General features: G+C 44.8%; 1 protein-coding gene across 2 annotated transcripts in view; it reads left to right on the plus strand.

Annotated features, from left to right (window-relative positions):
- Nucleotides 1-13,149: 13,149 nt before the first annotated feature.
- LOC145344245 (monocarboxylate transporter 2-like) overlaps nt 13,150-22,686 on the plus strand; it is a 208,563-nt gene continuing 199,026 nt past the window's right edge. For both annotated transcript variants that reach the window (XM_080191268.1, XM_080191273.1), the window contains exon 1: nt 13,150-13,417. The gene's annotated coding sequence lies outside the window, so the exon portion shown is untranslated. The remainder of the gene's footprint in view (nt 13,418-22,686) is intronic.

Here is a 22,686-nt window from a genome sequence, read left to right on the forward strand (position 1 = left end):
TGATCCTTAACTTTAAATTTAGACGCACAGCTGGCGATAAGGGGATTAATACAGAAAGATTAGTATATTCCAAACAGCCTTTGTTGCCTTTGAGTTTTTTTTTCACGGGGCTCTGATATATCTCACCTCTAAAACAGAATGATAAAACCTTAATTACACCGAAAAAATGGATTTACATTGTAAGAACAGGATTTCCACATCAGTCAGACCAACAAACACTCTGCGATAACAATAAGCTGTCGCTAATACTTTTGCAGGAACGAATTCCTTTCTTCGAGCGGCTTTTTCATACCAACTGAAACAGGGCATAACTCGTAGAATTGATCAATCCTCTCCATCTGTCTTCCCCATTGGAGTTCTGGGGACAGTCCCGCTTTGAAAGAATGATGCCGTACGCCTTTGTTAAGACAAAAAAGTTTCTTTCCTGTAGAATTTACATTACGCATAGCAAAGTAAAGGCAATGCAGGTCTTCTGTCCATGGAGGATAGCCCTGGCATGATGGTACAGTGGTTAGCACTGCTGCCTCACAGAGCCAGTGACCTGGGTTCAATCTGCGGCTTGAGTCACTGTCTGTGTGGAGTCTGCACGTTCTCCCCGAGTCTGCATGAGTTTTCTCCGGTGCTCCAGTTTCCCCTCACGCTCCATAGATATGCAGGTTAGGTTGATTGGCCATGCTAAATTGACCCTAGTGTCAGGTGGCTAGCAGGGTAAATATGTAGGGTTACGGGAATAAGGCCTGAGTGGGATTGTGATCGGTGCAGACTCGATGGGCCGAATGGTCTCCTCCTGCACAGTAGGGATTCTATGATTCTATGAAAGTCGAATGTAACTGATTGGTGTACCAAATTGACCCTACACTATTCTCCCCTGAATCTGGTTACAATAGGGGCACCATTCGCGTACACACGGGGCAAGGTAGGTGTAGGAAAATGCTTTGTTAAGATGGCAGCACGGGCTCGTTGGGCCGAAGGGCCTGTTTTCCGTGCTGGGTTGTTCTTTGTCCTTTGTAATAAAGAAGATGGTAAACAAATCAGGAGATAGCTATTGATTGTGGCCAGTGGAGAGTCTAATTTCGTAGGTGAGATAACTCTCTGTTGGTGTGCATCTGTAACAATGCTATATAATCAGTTAATCATAGAATCCCTACACTGCAGAAAGAGGCCATTTGACCCATCGAATGCACCAGCAACAATCCTACCCATCCCTGTAAACCCATGTATTTACCCTGCTAGCCCCCCTGACACTAAGAGGCGATTGACCACACCCAATCAACCTAAACCGTGTATCTTTGGAGTGTGGGAGGAAACCGGAGCACCTGGAGGAAGCCCACACAGACACAGGAAGAATGTACAAATTTCACACAAACAGTGACCCAAGGATCGAACGGAACCCGGTCCCTAGTGCTGTGATGCAGCAGTGCTAACCACTGTGCCACTGTGCTGCCCCATGTTAAAGAGGTGTTAAAGATGAGAGTGATAGAAACTAGAGAAAAAATACAGCTCAGAAACAGGCCTTTTGGCCCTTCTTATCTGTGCAGAACCATTTTTTGCCTAGTCCCACTGACCTGAACTTGGACCATATCCCTCCACACCCCTCTCATCCATGGACCTGTCCAAGTTTTTCTTAAATGTTAAACCACATTTCCCACTTTATCCGGCAGCTCATTCCACACTCCCACCACTCTCTGCATGAAGAAGCTCCCCCCCGCCTTAATATTCCCTTTAAACTTTTCTCCTTTCACCCTTAACCCATGCCCTCTGTTTTTTTCCTCCCCTAGCCTCAGTGGAAAAAGCCTGCTTGCATTCACTCTAACTATACCCAGTGATGTAATACTCTCCACTTGACTGGACGAGTGCAGCTTCATTAACATTCAAGAAGCTCAAAACCATCCAAGACAAAGTGGCTCCCTTAATCGGCACCCATCCATCTGCTTACACATTTGTGCAAGTGTTTCTAATGTATCAGTGTGAACTTGATGGGCCAAGTGGCCTTTTCTGCACTGTATTATTCTATGATCCTAAGATTCTATGATCATCCTTGTAGCTACCTTATTTAAGGCTTGATTAAGCGCAGAGGACGCCTTTCGGCCCATTTCTTCACATCCCCCCTAAACTTCCTGCCACCTTGAACCTATGTCCCCTCGTCACTGACCCTCAACTAAGGGGAATAGCTGCTCCTTATCTACCGCTGAACAGTCTAGATCTTATTGAGCAGTGTGTTTTATTGTTTAATGCACTGCTAGATTAGGTTAGATGCATTGACTCCAACAGGCGCCAGAGTGTGGCGACTAGGGGAAATTTCACAGTAACTTCATTGCAGTGTTAATGTAAGCCTTACTTGTGACTAATAAATAAACTTTAACTTAGATTGTCAAGAACACAATCAATACTAAAATCCTTGCAACATTACAAGAGGAGTACTTCTTTGAAAAATCTCACAGTTCTTCAAATTACCTCCCATTTCCATATTGTACCACTGCGTAATTGCTTGTCAAATATTCTGTTTTACTAGTTTTTTTTATGCAAATGAAACCGTATGACAGTTGATTACAAGTCAAAGTCCCAAAGTATTACACTTTAAGGGATTGGCAATTTGCATTCAATCTTTAATTTCTAGGGACTTAAAATACAGTCGGTGCATTTTGGAATTAATTTTTGAATGCTGGAAGGTTAGAGTGAGCAGACTGATTAGTTGCTTTACATGGGGGAATCACAAAGCAGTTTATTAAAAGAATCATCACATTCAACCAATATGAGGCGGAACCAGCATTAATCCCTTAACCTACACCATCTAAACAAATTATCGGGTCAAGCTATTTCATTACACTTGTTACACACACTTGATAATTAATTCACTGGCAAGTGAGATGGCCCAAGTGCGTGAAAGATATTATATAAATACAAGCTTTTTCTTCTCGTTCCACCAAAATCTTTACTCCAACTATTCCAAGTGGAGGGCTCACGTATGTAACAATGAACCATCTCCGGTAGGAAATATTGATAAATAATTAATAATACTCCAAACAAAAGTGGAGAATATTATTGCATGCGGATTTCTTCAGGTTCTGGTAAGCCTGTGTTTTTAGTCTCGTTTTTTGCTAGGCAGTGGCCTAATTTCCAAATGCCATTACCATACATATCCCCATCATAGAATCCTCCAGTGCAGAAGGAGGCCATTCGGCCCATCGAGCCTGCAATCCCACCCAGGCCCCATCCCTGCAACCCTGTCCATAATCATACACATTTACCCTGCTTCCCCTGATATTAAGGGACAGCTAAGCACAGCCAATTAATCTAACTTGCACATTTTGGGATGCCAAGGAAAAATTTAGCATGGTCAATCCACCTGTGGAAGGAGACTGGAGCACCAGGAGGAAATTCTATCAATGTAAGACATTTATTCCTTAATTAAGGGCACAGGGTATTCCTTATGTTAATATCAGTGGGAGTTCACTCCACTTCATAGAACCCCTACAGTGCATGGCCCATCAAGTCTGCCCCTACTCACCGACAAAGCATCTTACCCAGGCCCACCCTCCCTGCCCCATTCCAGTAAGCCCACATATTTGCCCCACTAATCACCCCAACGTACACATCTTAGAACATAGAACATAGAACATTACAGCGCAGAACAGGCCCTTCGGCCCACGATGTTGCGCCGACCAAATAAAAAGCAATGACCCTCTAACCTAAACCAATCCCTTTCCATCCATAAACTTATCCACGGATCTCTTAAATGCCCCCAAACTAGGTGCATTTACAACTGCAGCAGGCAGGGCATTCCAATCCCTCACCACCCTCTGGGACACTAAGGGGTAATTTGGCATGGCCAATCCACCTAACCTGTAATTTTTCTATAGTTCTAACTTACACATCTTTGGACTGTGGGAGGAAACAGGTGCACCCAGAGGAAACCCACACAGACTTCGCAAAAACCCAGCTTGCAGGTGCAGCAGGTGGTCAGGAAGGCGAATGGGATGCTGGCCTTCATCGCGAGGGGGATTGAATATAAAAGTAGGGAGGTCTTGCTGCGGCTGTATAGGGCATTGGTGAGGCCGCAGCTGGAGTACTGTGTGCAGTTTTGGGCGCCGTACTTACGCAAGGATATTTTAGCCTTGGAGGGAGTGCAGAGGAGGTTTACTAGGCTGATGCTGGAGTTGAGGGGGTTGAGCTATGAGGAGTGGCTGAATAGATTAGGCTTGTACTCGTTAGAGTTTAGAAGAATGAGGGGAGATCTCATTGAGATGTATAAGATGATGAATGGGATGGATAGGATAGAGATGGAGAGACTCTTCCCGCTCAGAAAGGATAGTAGGACGAGGGGGCATAGCCTCAAGATAAAGGGGGGGGGTGGTTTAGAACAGAGTTGAGGAGGAACTTCTTCACTCAAAGGGTGGTGAATCCCTGGAATTCTCTGCCCGTTGAGGTGGTGGAGGCTGCCTCGCTAAATATTTTTAAGACGCGGGTTGATAGGTTTTTGATAAGCAAGGGGATTAAGGGTTATGGGGAGAGGGCCGGAATGTGGAACTGAGCCACGACAGATCAGCCATGATCTTATTGAATGGCGGGGCAGGCTCGAAGGGCTAGTTGACCTACTCCTGCTCCTATTTCTTATGTTCTTATGTTCTTATGAGAAGGTACAAACTGCACACAGATAGTCACCCAAGGTGGGAATTGAACATGTGTCCCTGGAGCTGTGAGGCAGCAGTGCTAACCAGTGTGCCACCATGCCACCCCTTATTGACTTCTATTCTGCTTCATATGTAAAGTCTGATCATGGAAGGGATTCAGCATCCAAGGAATCGTAGTCCAGCATGATTTAGCACCCACATGAGTGGTCAACCCTCAACTGCCCTCTGAAATGTCTGAGCAAGCCACTCAGTTCATGGACAATTCGAGATGGACAACAAATGCTGGCCATCTAGCGATGCCCATGTTCCATGGATGAGAAAGAAAGTATGAGATGCCATGAGATTTCAAAGATACAAGACTTTCAATAAGATAGATTGTTGGACGTGCAGTTTCCCAGTCTTTTGTACCATGTCACAAGCCGTGTTAGGAGAGCAGTACGATAGTGCATTCATTGTCCCTGTTTGAAGTTAGGCACCAAGACTTTCTGGAACTTTCACGGCCAAGTTTTCCCATGGTGGATATGGTGATCCATCTAAACCCCCATTGAATTTGGCAGGATCAGAAGTTTCTGACAGCATGAAGGACCGGAAATTCCTGCCCAGAGACTGGTATGTAATATGCAAGTTGAAAGCACCCATCACCCTCTGGCATAGACACTTCTTCAAATCCATTCACTCACATCACACTGTCAGGACTGAAACATGCTTACTTTCTCTCGCTCTTGATCTTTACAATTACCCACGTGTTGGGTGAGACTTGTGTTGAGAGCAGCCGGGTTGCACTTGTTGCGTGTTTAGAATGAACCTAACTGTCTTATTTATTTATTTGTGTCACAAGTAGGCTTGCATTAACACTGCAATGAAGTTACTGTGAAAATCCCCTAGTCGCCACACTCCAGTGCCTGTTTGGGTACACGGAGGTAGAGTTTATGGCTAATCCACCTAACCAGCTCTTTCGGATTGTGGGAGGAAACTGGAGCACCTGAAGGAAACCCACGCAGACATGGGGAGAACATGCAGACTTTGCACAGGCAGTGACCCAAGCTGGGAATCGAACTCGGGTCCCTGGCGCTGTGAGGCAGCGATGCAAACCACTGTGCCACTGTGCTACCCATGCAGTAGGGTTCAGTGTCGAAGAATACTTCTAATAATATTATGTCCCTTCTTCAAAATAAGCAGCGCACCATATCAATGTTTGTGATGGGATGTAAACAGGACAATTTATATGAATAAAAACAAGTGTCCAATTCATCGCAACCCGAGCATATTGCTTTGAGTGTATGTGTTACCAATCTGTCCCTATTTGGTCTCTGCGGAGAAATACAGCAGTGCCACAACATTCTATCAAGTTTCAATATTTTGAAATCCCAGTACCCAAATGTTTCTTCCATTATCAATAATTCATGGTTGTATTTGTGTCTGAATTGCTGTGATGGTACAATATCACAATCAAATCCACAAGCTCCTGTGTTGTACAGGAAGGCAGTATGTCTCGAGGTGTTATATTCTGCCATGTTACTGCGTGTTAAAAATAATTTACAATTGTAAAAATCATGCCACAAATTATGGAAGGGAATTCAAGAGTCATATTTTAAAAAGGAATACATTAATTTGGTTGAATGGTTGTGCTCTCAGTGTTTACTATTTAAAGCCTTCAGTTTCTGTTTTAATTGTGCGTAATACCACTGTTTCCAAGCTTATCTGTGAAGCGTAGGGTGGAATGCTTCCATCCTGCCCACGATGGGTTTGGTGGACGGCAGGAGCAGAGAAGCTGGAGGGAGTCAAAAAGTTGGAAATCCGCTGGTGTAAAATCATCTTGCTGTTCTTCCAATGGCAAGTCCACAGAATCCTCACAGTGCTAAAGGAGGCAATTAGGCCCATCAAGCCTGCACCAACAACAATCTCACCCGAGCCCTATCCCCATGTATTTATCCTGTTAACCTCCCTGACACTAATCTCAGTTCACTGGTAAATTTCTACTAAAGTTGGCTTATAGATTGCCTGCAGTGCAGAAGAGGCCATTCAGCCCATCGAGTCCGCAATGATTCTCTGACAGAGTCTTTTACGCAGGCCCTCTCCCCCTGTCCTATCCCTGTAACCCCATGCATTTACCATGGGTCACCAAGGGGCAATTTGTCATGACCAATTCACCTAACCTGCACATCTTTTTACTGTGGGAGGAAACAAGAGCACCTGGAGGAAACCCACATAGGCACAGGAGGAACATGCAGACTGGGCACAGACAGTGACCCAAGGCCGGAATTGAACCCGGGTCCCTGGGGCAGCAGTGCTAACCACTGTGCCACCGTGCCGCCCCTGCATAGCAGGTTGGTCTGGAATCTGTGTGGAGTTTGCACATTCTCCCCGTGTCTGCATGGGTTTCCTCTGGGTGCACAAGTTTCTTCCCACAATCTAAAGATGTGTGGGTTAGGTAGATGCTAAATTGGCCCTTAGTGCCTGGGGGACTAGCTAGTGTAAATGCATGGAGTTATGGGGATAAGGTCTTGATGGGTTTGTGGTCAGTGTAGAATCAATGGGCCAAATGGCCTCCTTCTGCACTGTCGAGTCCTATGATTCTAAAATAAAAACACAAAAAAATGTAAAGTTTCAGCTGGTCTGACAGCATCTGTGGAGAGAGAATAGAGCTGATGTTTTGAGACTGGATGACCCTTTGCCAGAGCACAAGAGTTTATCTTGAAGCTGCTATCCTTTCTCCTCTGGGTTGTTGACGTCATGCATGGTCTGGTGAAGACAGATGGACTGGAGAGAGTGACATGGGTGTGCTGACTGGTGTTTAAAGATGGTGACAGAACCTTTGAACCCACCCATGGGTGAATGTATCAGCCATTGGCCCACCAGGTGACACGGAGGGGAAAGGGAGGCGATGGCCTAGAGGTATTGATGGAAGATTATTAACCCAGAAATTCAGCTTATGTTCGGGGGACCCAGGTTCGCATCCCACCTTGGCAGATGGTGGAATTTGAATTCAATAAGAAAGAAAACCTGGAATTAATAATTTACTGATGACCATGAAACCATTGTCAATTGTTGAAAAAAACTCATCTGGTTCACTAATGTCCTTCAGGGAAGGAAATCTGCCAGCCTTAACTGGTCTGGCCTATATGTGACTCCAGACCCACAGCACTGTGATTGACTTTCAACTGCCCTTGGGTAACTAAGGATGGGCAATAAATGCTGGCCAACCAATGAAGACTAAGTCCCACAAATGAATAAATAAAATATAGGAAGGAGTCAAATGTTTGTTGAAGAAATGGACTTGATCAGACAATTAACTGATTACATCTGTTCTTATATTCCTAAATTCCTTCTACTGATAGATTGAGTCCAACAACATAGAGCTAGCTTCCATTCACTAAAACTCTTACCACGATGACCCTCATGGATTTGTTTCAATGTTACCTACACTTGCTCCAGAATCTGTGCTTGGAAGGCTTTTTTATGACCCTAGCTTGGCCTCAGGACATTCACACGTAACCATTCTGTTTTTTGCCAGGTCTTCATTCCTTTTAGAAACAACATTTTGTTACCTTACTTAAACATCTGTGGTTGGCTCGCTAAAGGTTGCATGTTTTGTCTCTGATAATGGAAAATACAACATTTTTGCTTCCAATTGAGACGCCCAATGCTTTAAGTTGAATTGTGGAACAACATTGATTGATGGCGGTATCCCTCTTATCATCTGTTTGATACAGATCCCTATAAATTCTAGTTTAGTTTAAATGATGACAAAATGCATCCAAAAATTCAGCAAGGTATACACCATTAAAGATACGATTGGTGTAGAAACAGATTTTGGACTTGATAGATATTGAAATTATATATGTGTTTCTGGTTGTATGGGGCAGAAAGTGAGATGAATGAGGAAAACAGCAAGTTCGCAAATCTCTCTGCTCCCTGTTGATTTGGAGCAGCACGGAAAATTATTGAGCTGTTTTCTGAAGCTGCCTCATCATGTTAGATTTTGCAAACGGTGGAGGGAATGACACAGAGAACTGTGCAGTGCCTACTTGCTTGGAACCATTGGCTGTGCCATCAGCTGCCTCTCGCAAGCTTATAACTGGAGAAGGGGAACCTTTGTGAGAAGGCTGGATCCAAATCAAACTTGCCTTGCTATACTCTGAGACGGTGGGTGGGATTTTAAGGCCTCGCTCGACCCAAGATTGGAAAATCCCACCCAAGGTTAACGGACATTTCCATTGTCCGACCCTTGCCTGCCCCGATTCCATGGCAAGTGGGGCACTACAATTCCGACGGGTGTGTTGGCTCTTGAGAAAGCAGCTAAGGGACATGCCAACAACAGGACAACACTATTTCTAAGGTAACCATCTGTCTTCATCTTTTCCCAGTTCGCATGTGTCTGAGGCAAAATTATCCAGGACACGTCCTCCGCTGGAATGTTTGTTATTTGTAGGCCTTTTGCCTTGTATTAATGTGTCACATAGTGCCTTGCAGGAAGTGAAGAAGGTACATACAAACCAACATACCAATTAAAAATAGAAGCAGGCCATTCAGGCATTGAGATTTGGTGGGCCCAGAAACTTGGGCCCAGGAGGGTGTTGGGAAGACATAAATCCAGCAGGGGACACAATATAAAGCACAGTTATCTCCTTCCACATAAGTGCATCTTTATTTAATAATGTCAGAACAAATACTTTCTGTGCCCCTCCTTACCACTGGCGTTGCTAAAAGAGGCAGGGTTGGTGGCACAGAATCATAGTCTGGAATTTTACCATTATGCCCACCAGGGGAATCGGAGCAAGCAAGGGGTGGACCATGGGACGGTCTGTTGGCCTCAGGTGGGGTTTTATGGCTTCACGATGAACGAGGCTGTAAATACCCGCCTCATAGAATCGGCACAGTGTTGAAGTGGGCCATTCGGCCCATTGAGTCTGCACCAAATCCTATGGAGCATCTTACCCAAGCCCATCCACTGCCCTGTTCTCATAATCCCGTGCATTTATCTCCCTAACCTACACATCTTGAAACACTAATGGGCAATTTAGCATTGTCAATTCACCTAGCCTGCACATCTTTGGACTGTGGGGGGAAACCAGAGCACCCAGAGGAAACCCATGCAGATTTATAAGAGCTTAAGACATAGGAGCAGAATTAGGCCACTCAGCCCTTCCAGCCTGCCCTACCATTCAATCATGGCTGACTTTTTTCTCATCCCCATTCTCCTGCCTTTTTCTCATAATCCCTCACCCCCTTATTAATCAAGAACCTATCTATCTCTGTCTCAAAGACACTCAATAGACTCGGAGAAAATATACAAACTCCAAACAGACAATGACCTGAGCCTGGAATTGAACCCAGGTCCCTCATATTGTGAGAAAGAACTGCCAACCACTGTGCCACCTCACCACCTGTGGTGTGTGTGGGACAGCAGTTAGGTTGCTAAAGTTTTAAGCCCATGATCCTCCTCCATTGGTTGGAATTTGTTTAGCGTAGCCAACAGCCAAAGTGATGGAGGTTAGGCATAACAGCTTCGTTCTAATGGCACAGAATGAGGCCATTTGACCCATCAACCCTGTTTTCCTGCCAGTGGGTCTTCCCCATCCAAACTTACAGATAACATGATGGCTTATTTCTGTTATTCATTGATACAGATATTAATCATAGAATCATAGAACCCTACAGTGCAGAAAGAGGCCATTTGGCCCATCAAGTCTGCACTGACCACAATCCTAACCAGGCCCTACCCCCATATCCATGCATATTTTACCTGCTAATCCCTCTAACCTACGCATCTCAGGACACTAGCGGGCAATGTTAGCATGGCCAATCAACCTATCCCGTGCATCTTTGGACTGTGGGAGGAAACCGGAGCACCCGGAGGAAACCCATGCAGATGTGGGGAGAATGTGCAGCCTCCACATTTACAGTGATCCAAAGTTGGAATTGAACCCGGGTCCCTGTCGCTGTGAGACATCAGTGCTAACCATTGTGCTACCATGCCGCCCATATTAATGTTTCAGTGACTGGGGGGGTCATCTGAATAATAATGAAATGGGAATCCTTTCTTCGCACAGACACCTCAGGGTTGGCTGGAGGGATTCCCATCTACAACACCTTGTGTACAAATGAATCATACCAGCATCTGAATTTTAGTTGATGCCTCCTTTGTGTAGAAGGAACAAGAAAAGGTGTCACCTTACACAGTGTATACCTTTCTTGATGCAAATGTAAATTGTCAACTACCTGATGTAATAGCATAGGCAAACCCAGTTTACTGACAGTGCCTATCTCAAATGAGCAGGTACCAATTGTTGGGATGTACGTCAGCTGCAACTGAGAGTTAAGATGAAGGACATAACTTAAACAAATACCTCATTTTAAATTGGGCACTATTGGCACAGCTTCATTTAACCTTTCAATTGCCTAATAGAAAATAAAACAAGGCTGATTATCCATGAAATCCCAAGAGAATCTGTGTCTCTCTGCCTAATATTTCTTTGCCTTTTTCATTAGGAAAGCTTATTTTAGAGATGCCACTAGTTATTTCTCAGTAATTGGGCAATTCCTGGAAGATTCATCTTTATGTTTTTTGTCCTGAAGAGAATACTTGTTTAATTGACCTGGAAACATGTAAGACCACAAAGGTGTAGAAGTAAGACATTTGGCCCAACAAGTCTGTTCTGTCATTCAGTCAGATCATGACTGATTTGATATAATTCTCAACTCCACTTTCCCACCTTATGACCCTTGATTCCCCAGCTGATTAAAAATCTGTCTATGTCAGCCTTTATATGAAGATGCCGGCATTGGACTGGGATAAACACAGCAAGGAGTCTCACAACACCAGGTTAAAGTCCAACATGTTTATTTGGTAACACCACTAGCTCTCGGAGCGCTGCTCCTTCGTCAGGTGAGTGGGGAGTTGTGATCACAAACAGTGTCTATAAGGGAACACACTCAGTTTACAGAATACTGATTAGAATGCAAGTCTTTACAGCTAGTCAAGTCTCCAAGAAGATCCTGCATATCGACACAGGCATTGTCTGCACCTTTACGACTTGACGAGCTGCAAAGGCTCACATTCTAATCAGTATTCTGTAAACTGAGTGTGTGCCTTTACATGTGATCAAAACTCCCCACTCACCTGATGAAAGAGGAGCGCTCTGAAAGTTAGTGAAGTTTATTACCAAATAAGCCTGTTGCACTTTAACCTGGTGTTGTGAGACTTCTTACTGTATCTCAGCCTTTGACATACTTATCTTTCTACAGCCCCCTGCAGTAAAGAATTCCATTATCCTCCCAAATGAGAAATACCTTCTTGCCTCTGTCTTAAATGGGTAACTCCTTACTTTGAGATTAGACCACAGACAAGGGGAAACAACCTCTCAGCATCTGCCCTGTCAAGTCCCTTGAGAATCCCAGGCGGCATGGTGGCACAGTGGTTAGCACTGCTGTGTCACAGCGCCAGGGATGCCAGGTTCAATTCCAGCCTATCAGTCGCTGTCTGTGTGGAGTTTGCATATTCTCTGTGTGGGCTTACTCCAATTCCCTCCCACAGTCCAAAGATGTGCGGATTAGGTGCATTGCCATGTTAAATTGACCCTTAGTGTCGGGGGGATTGATAGGATGAATACATAAGGATTCAGATGGGGATAGGGTGGGATTGTTGTCAGTGCAAGCTTGACGAGCCGAATGTCCCCTTTCTGCACTGTAGGGATTCTATTGCTCTAAAAGCAAATGACTGCGGATGCTGGAATCTGAAACCAAAAGAGAAAATGCTGGAAAATCTCAGCAGGTCTGGCAACATCTGTAAGAACGGAAAAGAGCTGACATTTCGAGTCCAGATGACCCTGTGTCAAAGCTTAGTCTAGTGACAATACCATTATGCCACTGTCTCCCCTAAGAAAGTGTTGTGTTAATCAGCAAGTTGACTGCCCACTTCACTTGCCAAACTTACGTCTGACTGCAAAGGCAGATCACACTGTTAATTGGTTTAGGTCCAACTTGGAAGCATTTTCTGTTGGATACCCTTACTCGCACTGAAATATGAGCCGATCGTCTTGGCTCCTTATACCCCAGACATATTTGGAAACTTCACAAAGATTGTGGGTATGGGGAATATTAAGTGAAAGGAAGAAAGTGTCCAAATGCCCACTGACATTTTTCACTGCGTGCTGGTTCCACTAAGAAGATTAAATAAGCATTTAGAGTTCACGAACCACTGATCTGCTGAAATAAATAGAAAGCACGGTGAAACTAGCCACGCATGAAGTCTAGAAATAGCACAAGCTCATGGTGTTTGATCTTCAGATGACACTTAAAGAGAAAACCATACAGCATTGCAAACAGCTCAGCATTTCCCTAACCTTTGAAAATGTAATCATTGCAGTGATATTTTTCCACCACAGATGGAGCTAATGAGGATAACTGCCTTCTTCTGTACTTCGGTGACTTTTATTGATAATTGCTTCAGCTGCCATGACACCATGGGATGGGAATCATGTCAAACCCTGGTACGATTTCCAACAACCCTTCACACGTTCTTGAATTAACAATGGGACTTGCGGCCAAGCAGGACAGTCCGAAACCCTGCCTTGCCTTTCACAGTGACTGCTGTTGAACATAGCCATGTGGAGTTTTTCCTCCATGCCCCACTTCCACTTGGAAAATGTGGTTTTCTCTGAAGCTTTACAGGCAGCCAGAGCCAGCTGAGAAACGGGAAAACTCGCCGCGAGCATTCTAGGACAGGAATTACTGCTTAATTCAAGCTAGGATTCTGCTGCACCCGGGGTGACTTAGAAGACAAGGTAAACTTTTTTAATGTTGTCTTTAGTCACACTTGATTTAACTATATCCATCTTTTTTATTTTTGCAAGCTTCAAGTGCAGTTTCTGGCGCTAAAATTGCATTCTTCATTCTTCACAGCCTCGCAGAGCTGTGATTACAGAGTAGATTTAGTCCTTGCAATGTGGTTGACATCAGCAGATACCATCTGAATGTCATTTTGAAGTGCTGTGAACACAGTGTTACGCTGAACAGCTTTTAGTTGGCTTGAGTGAAAGTAGATCACCCAAAACATTCGAAGAAGGGAAAAGGTACGTGAAGGTTCAGTTTGTCCCTTACTTGCAAATAGACAATGAAGATTGTTTTCACAATACTTTTCACAGCAGGGAGTGGGGGAAGTTTTTAAGCTTAAAACGTATTGATTAGTGTCGCAAGTAAGCTTATGTTAACACTGCAATGACGTTACTGTGAAAATCCCCTAGTTGCCACAATCCATCGCCTGTTCGGGTACACTGAAGGAGAATTTAGCATAGCCGGTGCACCTAACTAGCATGTCTTTTGGACCATGGGAAGTTTTCCCCGTGTCTGCTTGGGTTTTCTCCAGGTGCTCCGATTTCTTCCCACAGTCCAAAGATGTTCAGATTGGGTGGATCAGCAATGCTAAATTGCCGCTTACTGTCAGGGGGACTAGCTAAGATAAATGTATGGGGATAGGGCCTGGGTGAGATTGTGGTGGGTGCAGACTTGATGGGCCAAATGGCCTCCTTCTGCAGTTTAGGATTCTGGGGGATTCTATGAAACTGGGGTACGCAGAGCAAACCCACGGGGAGAACATGCAGACTCCACACAGATGGTTCCACAAGCCTGGAATCGAAACTGAGTCTCTGGCATTGTGAGGCAGCAATGCTAACCACTGTGCCACCCTTCTGGAATATTGTACAATAAAACTGGCATCTCAGTGATCTGCTGTAAAATAATTCTCATGGCAATACGAGCTAATGGTGCGGGGATCAGTGGGAAGACATAGCAAAATGTTGAGGAGGCTTTGGGAAAAGTAATGGAGAAAAAAAAGGAGCTTGTAGTTGTGTAGCGCTTTTTAGATCCTTATAATGATCTAAGCACTCCACAGGCTATTAAGTACTTCTGAAGTGTTGTCATTTGTTGTAAGGAAATGTGGCAACCAACGTATGTATAACAAAGGTCAGGAAAAGTAATGAGATAGCGGTGACATAATATGTTTATAAGGACAATGGGTTGTTATGACAACCATTTGATCTTCATTGGATAGCATCATGGGATCTTTTAAGTTCACCTGAGAGGAAAGGTGATGCCCTGATTTTAACCCAAATGATGCCCTCAAGTCTATAAGGTTGAGTTATCAACCCACAGCTATGTGACTTAGGAGCCAAGGCTAAAAGATGGGGAGGTGGTAGCACAGCGGAATTATCTCTGGACTAGCAATCCAAAGACCCAGGGTGATGCTCTGGGGACCCAAGTTCAAATCTCGCCAGGGCAGATGGTGAAATTTGTATTCAATTAAAAAATATCAGGAATTATAAGTCTAATGATGACTGTGAAACTATTGTTAATTATTGTAAAAACCCATCTGGTTTACCAATGCCCTTTAGGGAAGGAAATCTGCTGTCCTTATCCGGTCTGGCCTATACGTGACTGCAGATCCACAGCAATGCGGTTGACTCTCAAATGTCCTCTGAAATGGAGATCAGCTAAAATCATAGAATCTCTACAATGTAGAAGGAGGCCATTTGGCCCATCAAGCCTGCACCGACAATGATCCCACCCAGGCCCTATCCCTGTAACCCAATATATTTATCCTTCTGATCCCCCTGACACGAAAGAGCAATTGAACATGGCCAATCCACATAACTCGGACATTTTTGGACGGTGGGAGGAAACAGGAGCATCCGGAGGAAACCCACACAGGGAGAACGTGCAAACTCCACACAGTGAACCAAGCCAGGAATCAAACCTGGGCCCCTGGCGCTGTAAGGCAGCAGTGCTAACCACTGTGCCATCGTGCCACCCTTAGGAATGGGCAATAAATGTTAGCCCAGCCAGTGATGCCCGCGAATAAAAAAGTCAGACAGAATGGCGACCCAGTCAGACTGCATTGTAAGTGAGGAGGATAAGTATTAGGCTATCCTCTTATTTAGTAGTGATTTTGTGTTAAAACTTTTCATGGTTTTGGAAGCTACAAAAATATAGTTTTGGATCACTTGACAGGTTTACCTGAAGTTTTCTTAGTGAGTTTTTTTTTGCAATTCATAACTCTAACTGTGAATGTAGAGTGACAATACTTTTATCTGTATTTTATCTGTATTTCATTTGAAATTTTCTATTCATATATTCTGAGATTAATCTCCTATTATGCCAGCCTAAGGAGAAGTAGAACAATTAAAATTGGTTCCTGCACACGCCAATGTTGAAATTTCTTCTTAGTAATGCGCTAACACAGTTACATTAAATTACTTGGTGCACAATGCTAACAGAACCTAGAAAAAGAGTACAGGTTGCTGCTCTACTTCCATTGCTGCCATGTGGTCTTTTGCATTTATCCGAAGGTGCAGGAGGGTCATTGATTTAACATTTCACCCAAAAGACAGCGCCTCTGACAGTGCAGCACTCCCTCAATTCTGATTAGCTCGATTTTTTTTAACAGAAATGACAGCAAAACTGTCAGCATTGGTTTTAATTACATTCACGAAACTGACAGCCATGCTGCTAGCTGCAGTCGCACAAAATAACACAGAAGTTGTTGTCAATGATTCTATGCTTCCCTGTAGAGAAAGCTGTTGAAGTCACCTCAGGCTGCAGTCAAGTAGAAATCATTGAACCGTTGAAATTTTGCCTTTTCACATTATTAGTCTTGCTTTTAAAAAAAAATGAAAAAGTTATTACACATTGAATGAGCTTTAACTCATTTTTTTTATGGCTTGCCAACTTCATAATTACTGCTGGAAATCTCTCCAGCCCTATGAGGCAAATTTAATATTTGTGAAATATCTCCATCATGGTAAAAAAAAATCATGCAGCATTTTCATAATAATTTAAGCAGTTTTGTTTGAGACATTTGAGTTTTTTCCTCAATCCCATGTGTGTATGCACACTCTTTAATGTTGGTTAGGGTGTAAAATTAGCACTCATTCAATACCATGAATTTCTTGGGTACAGTTAGGTTAAAGAGTCACCCAGTCGAAGCATACATTTACTTTGTAATACAAACTTCCTGAACTTAGATATACAATACAATTATGAAATCAAGATATTGTAACTTACATTTGATCTTTTAAATTAATTTGAATTTAATAGGAGGCTTTGTTTTTAATTTCATTAAATTTAATTAAAAGTGCAAGATCCAGAGCATTTTACTTCCTGGTTTGCTGTCTGTGAGAATCCTGCAATGTGATTGTCTGGTCAGCTTGAAGACATTACAGTTTCAATGGGCAGGATTTCAGGACCTTGCTTGGGTGAGGCTTGTAAAATCCCGTCCAACGCTGATAGAGCATTCTGTTCCGCGAGCCTTGCCCACACTGATTCCAGGGCAAGTGAGGTGGTAAAATTCTGGCTTACGTGCCTGCAGAAGCACCCCCTACTCCATGTAACTTGGTGACAGATTTAAACTGTCATTGGAAAAGGGAAGATTTACTCCATGGAGATCTATAGAGCTTTGAGGGTGGACTTCAACAAAATCGGGGAAATTATATATTGAAGTGGAATAACTTCCTAACTCAAACTTTTAGCTTATCTCCTCATATCCTCTCTTTAAAAGACATTGCTCTTGATAATTGTCTTAATCATATGGGTAGACAGCCATTAAGATGTGGAGCAAATGACCAAGAAGCATGTTGGAAGCAGATTCCATAGCAACTTTGGAAAGGCATTTGGTCGGGTACTAGAAGAGGCCAAGTTTGCAGGTTTATTGAAAGGCAGAATATGGCATTAAAACGGACATCATGTTCAAAGTCTTGTCATAGACCCAGTAGGCTGAATGGCTTCCCATTGTACTGTAAATTTATGTGACTGTAAGCTGTGTAAGACTCTTAAGCAGGGGTCTCATTGCCCCCTAAAGTCTGCACCCCAAATAAGTATCAATGGCATGAAATAGCTTTAGATACAATTTCCATTTTACGTGGAAAACCTATATGAATGCACTATGCAATAGTTTACTTGCGCTCAGCAAGACCTGTGTACCCGAGCTTGTTATGCTTCCCTGCCTGAGCAGCAATGTCCTTGCGGCTTGTGAATTTATATCCCTTTCTGACCCTGGTTCCTTGACATATAACTTCATATCTTGAAACATGTCATCTGATTGGGTTTCAGTGTTATAATGATCCCACCATGGCTATGCAGAACCAAGTTGGAATTTCCTGCTGTCAGAGTGTGTGTGTGTTTGTGTGTGCATGTATGTGTGTGCATGTGTGTGTGTCTGTGTGCATGCATGTGTGTGTGTGTGCATGTGTTCGCATATGTGTGTGTATGTGTGTGTGTGTGTGTGTGCCTGTTTTTGCACAAGTGTGTGTATGCTTATGCGTGTGCATGCATGTATATGCAAGTGCATGCATGTATGTTTGTGCGTTCAGTTGAAATGTTATCATGACTAAGAAGTCCAATATGAACCCCAGTAATGACATCTTTGGTCAGAATTCTTCTCCCTCTATCCTGATATCCTCCTCACTCCATCTTCCTACCAGCCTCTGAACACAATGACACCCGTGAGTTTAATCCATTCTTCCATCCCTTTGGTAATATTCATCATATTATAAAATAAATAATATTATACTATGATAATATTTGATAACGCTTGTGTACCTAGCCTAACAAGTTGTGCAGGGATAAATAAAATCTGCTATCCAGGTGAAGAATGATCGAACCCTCAGTATTCTCTGTGCAAAATTATAATGCAATATTCCCCTTTCTATCATCTGCCACATGTGCCGGGAACCCTTGGACACTATGACTGTGCAAGGGACCTCCCAGATCTCCAGAGAACCTGCAGATTGGTGTTGCGGTTTCAGTTATATCGTATAAGCAAACAAACATATCCCCTTTCCAAGCACACTGAGATAAGTCCACAGCGACCCAGGTGATCTCATCCACCCGTGGTACAGAACTAGGGCATTGGATACATCGTGACACAGGTCCCTGATCCTTCTACAATGATGTTTTCAACTCTGAAAGGATGATTAGACTTCTTGGCTAGGATTCTCCAAAGTGGATCCTCAGTCCCCAACTTGCGTAGAAACAGGAGTAGCTCCCGTCGATTTTTTTTAGTCTGATTTTTAGATTGAATCTCTGACATTCTGTGCAGCGTGATTACCTCTGAAAATCAGTGGACAGGGTCTATTTCCATCCAAGAGGCTGGCAGCATTGCGGTTAGCGGGGCACTGCGCATACAGCAATCTGTCATTGCGGAGAACGGAGCATGCGCAGTGGCCCAAATTACCAACCTCTCGATCGCTGGCCACCCCTGGTTGCTTTCCGTTGCTGGCCTTCTGACTGCCCACCATTCCCGCCCCCCCCCCCCCCCCCCCCCCAACGCCCCCCACCCCCCCCACCACCACCCGTTGATTATTGGCCTCCCAGACCTCTCTAGGCCAGCCCCAATGTCCCCCAAACCCCACCCATCACCAGCCCCGAAGTCCCTGACCATTGGCCAGGCCTGATCTCCTTGATCCACTGCACGGACAGCCCCGATTTCCCCCAAAACCGCCCCAACGCCACCCCACCTCTTGGCAGCCCTAACACCAGCCGCCAACCCCACCCACCGCCCCTAACAGCCCCGTCCACAGCGCCAAGCCACCCCCCGCCATCTCCTCCTGGATGGCCAGCCCCAATCGCTGTCCTCCCTCCCCCTGCCAGCAATCCCAGTGCACAGTGGCAGTGAGACCCTCACCCCCCCAACTCCCATGCCACTGATCACCCTCAATAGGCCCGGCTTCAAGAGGCCCCACCCACTCTGTCCCTGCCCTTTGGCGCTGCCCGATGCCCAATGGGCAGTGCCAAGGTGTCCCTTGGGCACTGTGAGTTTGCCCCTTAGGCAGTGCCAGGCCCTTATCCCCAACCGTCTGTGGGGCCCTCAGTGGTCTCTCTTCCCTCCAGCGGGGTCGGGCTGCCCGTTCCCCGTTAGTGGGGAGCAGATGTAAACCCCACTGGAGTGAACCCTGGCGGGGCTGGCTGTTGGGCGAGTGAGGGGGTGGAAGGGAAGACTCCAATGGCCCCAGAGATTTCAGTCCCAGGCCCACTAATGACATGATTAAAATATTGAAATCAGCTCCATGCCGATTTCCTGATTACTCCAAAAATCTTGATCCTGGGATTACACGGAAGCCCGATAAATGTCCTCCGCTGATGTCTCCTGACAGCACAGCAGGCTGGGAGAATCATAACCAACCTCCCCACCTTCCCTTCCTTTAGGACAAGATAACGTGAAACAAATTCCAGCCTGCCCATGCTATTGTTCCCTAGATAGCGCACACATGATTCACTAAATAAATCTGAACAAGTCTTCTGCTTTTACAGACATCAGTGGTCATTTGGAAGTTGACATGACCCTAAGATGTTTATCAGGAACACAAGAGGTTAACCTCCCTTCCGCAGTCCTCTGCAGGTTCTCACTGGCCATCAGCCAAGAACCAGACCTTGTGCAAATATCATTCTCAAAAGTCTCCACAGAGGCATTTTTATCCTTGCTTATAATTTCATTCATACAGTGGTCGTAATTTGATCTTTCTCTTATTCATTCCGTTCCACACCATTTACTTCGTTTAATATTTTCCTTCAGCTTTTTCTCACAGTTTTTACTGATTCTTCCAAAATTGCCAAATGTGCTATTTAATCCTGATGTCCTGATGTTAAATATAGTTGCTGCATCATTAATCGAACTACATCGTACCCACCATGAGACTGAGATTTTACATTCCCTGAATGCCCCTACAGACCAGTACATTCATTCTCATCTATCGCAATGCTGTTTCAATCCCAAAATTGCCTCAAAACCTGATGCAATTTCCATTCCTCATGGGGAGGTGGTGACGATGTGATCCTGTCACCTGATTACTCATCCAGAAACTCCGAGTAACGCTCCGGGGAACCTGGGTTTCAATCCCACCATGACGGACCGTGAATTTTGAATCCCATAAAGTCTGGAATTAAGGCCGGAATTCTCCAGACTCGCATGCGGCACCGCCGCTGCCAGCGAGAACAGAAAATTTAGCGCCAAGCCATATCTGCGTTCACAACACCGGTCCAGAGAATCCCAGCCATGGCAAGGTCAGAGAATTGCGGCCCATAAAAGATGACCATGAGACCATTGTCGTAGAAACCCATCTGGTTTCTTTAAGGCAGAGATAGATAGATTCTTGGTTAATAAGGGGTTACGGAGAAAAGGCAGGAAAATGGGAGTGAGGAAAATATCAGCCACGATTGAATGGCGGAGCAGACCCGATGGGCCGAGTGGCCTAATTCTGCTCCCATGTCTTATAGTCTTATGGTTCACTAATGTCCTCAAGGGAAGGAAATCTGCCATCTTGATCTGGTCTGGCCTACATGTGACTCCAGACCACAGCAATGTGGTTGTCTTTGAAGAGGCCATGCCACTCAGTTCAAGGGCAATTAGGGATGGGCACTAAATGCAGGCCAGCCAGCGATGGCCACATCCCATGAATAAAAAGCATGCCAACATTTTTATGCTCATAGCATAGGGGTAGTTCCTCAAGCCTCGTAGACTGTCAATTAGGATTTCCCTTCCCCTTCTCCCTTCCCCTTTACCTCCCACATGAGACATAACCTTTGCTCAAATGACCAGGAGTTGGGAGTTTCAAATCTGACTTGCCTTCCTCACCACTGTCTTCAATGCTTGTTGCGTTGGCTTGTCCCTTCACTGGTTTTTCTCGTCTTCCCTTTGCTGGCTTAATCTGCAAGGCTCCATTTGCCAGCGGCTTAGGGACTGCCCCCTGAGGACTAGTGAGTCTCAGACTGGTGGAACCAGGGTCACCACATGGGGAGTCACTGCAGCCGAATATCCTACACCATAGAGCCATCAAACCCATACTGTGCAGGAGGAGGCCAGTGGGACCATCAAGTATGCACTGACTCTCTGAAAGAGCATGCCACCCACGTGCTTCCCTTCCACCCTATGCCTGTAACCCCAGGCATTTAGCTTGGCCAATCCATCTAACTTGACGCCATTGGACCATGGGAGGAAACTGGAGCACCCAGAGGAAACCCACGTGGACACGGAGAGAATGTGCAAACTCCACAGAGACAGTGACCCAAGCTGAGAATCGAACCCGGGTCTCTGGCACTGTGATGCCATGTGGCAGGATCGCCGGAGTTAATTATTCCAGGAGAGTGAGCAGAGTACAAATGTTCAAGCAGCAGCAAAGCTGGTGAACAAACTACCTTGTTGAAAGTCCTTATAAAAGTAAAGTAAAATTTGTTTTAGTCACAAGTAGGCTTACATTAACATTGCAATGAAGTTACTGTGAAAATTCCCCTCGTCGCCACACCCCAGTACCTGTTCGGGTCAATGCGCCTAACCAGCACGTCTTTCGGACTGTGGGCAGAAACAAGAGTACCCAGCGGGAACCCACTCAGACATGGGGAGAATGTGCAAACTCCACGTAGACAGTTACCAAACTGGGAATTGAACCTGGGACAGTTACCAAACTGGGAATCAAACCTGGGTCCCTGGCGCTGTGCGGCAGCAGCGCTAACCACTGTCACTGACTTGCTGTCAGTGATTCAGGGAACTCACAACATCTACAACTCAGTCACCCATGCACCATTCCTGCTGTGAAAAAGAACCCTTATATTAGCTAAAGATGTTGTCTCCCCCCCTCCCCTCCACCTTTTGTAAACAAAAGCAGAACGAAGACTATGCCACGTGCGGCAGTTGACGTTCGAACTGGGATTTGAACAAAGAAAATACCTGAATCTCTCCCTTTAGATTCTTTGTTGTTTTGAACTCTTGCGATGTTTTTTCCCACAACTTCCTCCAATTTCAGAACGATTTGCTCAGTGTTTAACATTCTGCTCTCAGTTGTTTCAAAGCTCTCGTTTCACCATCACCCTCCCCCACAGCCCACTCCCCTCCCCCACTGAGTCTCTTTTATTAAAATGAAGACAACCAACAAACCAGTTTAACCTGTTTTCTTCTGAATAAAGAAAGGCTTTTAAAACTTGTAGCAAACTCCAGCTATTTCGGATCTAGAACTCCAGTGGTTCTCCAAAAAAGTACCCTAAGTTTTGTTTAAAAACCTACTTCCAAGTC

This window comes from Carcharhinus amblyrhynchos, chromosome 6 (genome assembly GCF_965287045.1).
Source record: "Carcharhinus amblyrhynchos chromosome 6, sCarAmb.v2.hapA, whole genome shotgun sequence".
Taxonomy (NCBI): domain Eukaryota; kingdom Metazoa; phylum Chordata; class Chondrichthyes; order Carcharhiniformes; family Carcharhinidae; genus Carcharhinus; species Carcharhinus amblyrhynchos.